A 1,946-nucleotide genomic window follows, 5' to 3' on the forward strand; every position below is an offset into this window, starting at 1 on the left:
CCCCAGCTCCCTCAGCCTCTCCTCCCAGCACTTGTGCTCCAGTCCCTTCCCCAGCCTCGTTGCTCTCCTCTGGCCCTGCTCCAGCCCCTCCATGTCCTTCCTGAGCTGAGGGCCCAGAACTGGACACAGCACTCCAGGGGTGGCCTCACCAGCGCTGAGTCCAGGGCAGGAATCACTTCCCTGGCCCTGTTGGCCACCCTGTTCCTGAGCCAGGAAGCTCCAAGGTGAAGGTTCCCTTTTCATCCACCATTTTTTCAGACCAAAAAAACCCCCCCATTCATTTAGGTCAGACCTCCAAATATCCTCTGTTGTCCTTTATTATCTCAATAATGCACCTTGCAGACCTCCCCTCAGGACTCGCTGAGCAAACAAACTGCGGATTTTTAACGTGTCGAGTCCAAAATTTGATAATAATCTGCCAACACAGACAAATACACTGGTGTGTAATCAAGATAAGGAAAGCCAAATGTAAATTAGATTATTTGGGAGCCAGTTTGCAAGATTTAGAGTGGAATAAGCTTTCCTTTCTAGTGGGTTTTTTCTTTTGACCGGGCAGTGAAATAACGCCCAAATTCTGAGAGCTCCAGCAATAATTCAGCTTACAAAGGCCTGTGAGAGTCACAGCTCCAAACTGTCCCCCAGCAGCTTCAGAAGCCAGCAGAGAAGAGCCCAAGGAGCAGCAAGGAGCAAAATTTCCACTTACCTCCCCAAGGTGGGAATCTCCCAGAGGCCCTTTTGTCTCCGGGTTGACAATGACCACTTTGACTCCAGGCAGAATCTAAGGAGCACAAGAAGGAATGTGTAATTCCTGCTGGATTATCCTCAGGCACAATAAACCACATTAATTCAGGGCAGGATTTCACCCCCAGCCACCTCGAGCAGGGATAAAACACGCCAGGACAGGTACAGTGAGGCAGGCTCAGGGGATGGATGGATTCCATGGCTCAAGGGCCACACAGGGAGGGCATTCTGGGCCTGGACATGTTGCTGGACCTCAGTTTTGAAGAATTCAGTTACAAAAATAAGGAGAAACTCCTTTTTGTTAATCCATGAGGGAGTGACAGTAAATCCCAACTACAGGCTGATTTCAAGGATCCCACAGCCCCCACTTCTGATGTGGACTCCATGATCTCAGAGGTCTTTTCCAACCTAATTCACTCTCTGATTTGGTTCATTTACTGCTAACAGAACCAATTCTCCCACGAGTTTCCAGCAAAACACGCTCCTTAATCATTACTTCCTTATAAATCCAACTGATTTTCCAGAGGAACAGCGTAACCAAGGCCTTCCCAAGCCTTGTCACAGGATTATCCTCCTCAGGGCTGTAAGAAATGTGCGGTTCCCAACTGCCCTGTGCTGTGGTTCTGGATAAAGACATGGAATTACCTTCCCAGACTCGGAAAGCAACAGGCTCTGTGGAGCTCCTCGTTCCACCAGACGGACTCTGAAGGGAAAGAAAACCTTGTCAGGATTAAAAGAGTGGAAATCTCCAGAGCAGTGTGAGAGCTCAGCACCCTCACAGCATTTTATACAGTTGTTAAATTGATTTAATGAACTCACTGTACCTGTCATGTCTCAAGGACTTCAGGTCCACGTACACCGTGGTGGGATCGGGCCCGGACGTTCCCTGAGGAGTTAAAACATTTAAAACCCATCAGTTTGTCTCCAGCAGGCAGGGGAACTCCTGCCTGAGCTCAGAAACCTTTCCAGGGGTTTCCCACAGCAAAATTCTTTCTCACATCCCCCCCACCTTTGCAGCTGCACTAATGGAGACCCTTCAGTGAACAGGGAAACATTTTGGGGGGGAGGGAGGTTTGGGGAGGGGGGGACACAGCCCAAGCCCCCTCAGCCATTAGTGCTGGGGCAACCAGGCACTGTTTGTGTGGGAATAAACACACCAATGTGGGAATAAACACACCAACACTGTCCATGTGGGAATAAACACA

The 1,946-nt window shown here is 49.5% G+C and overlaps 1 long non-coding RNA gene across 1 annotated transcript; it reads right to left on the reverse strand.

The window, feature by feature from the left end:
• Window positions 1–680: 680 nt before the first annotated feature.
• LOC115307956 lies at window positions 681–1,675 on the reverse strand. Its single transcript, XR_003916304.1, has 3 exons — window positions 1,566–1,675; window positions 1,387–1,444; window positions 681–778 (listed from the first exon to the last, which is right to left on the reverse strand). It is a non-coding gene; the product is annotated as an uncharacterized LOC115307956 (long non-coding RNA).
• Window positions 1,676–1,946: the final 271 nt, after the last annotated feature.

The sequence above is a fragment of the Manacus vitellinus genome, unplaced genomic scaffold (genome assembly GCF_001715985.3).
Source record: "Manacus vitellinus isolate BGI_N305 unplaced genomic scaffold, ASM171598v3 scaffold_731_pilon, whole genome shotgun sequence".
NCBI classification, from domain to species: domain Eukaryota; kingdom Metazoa; phylum Chordata; class Aves; order Passeriformes; family Pipridae; genus Manacus; species Manacus vitellinus.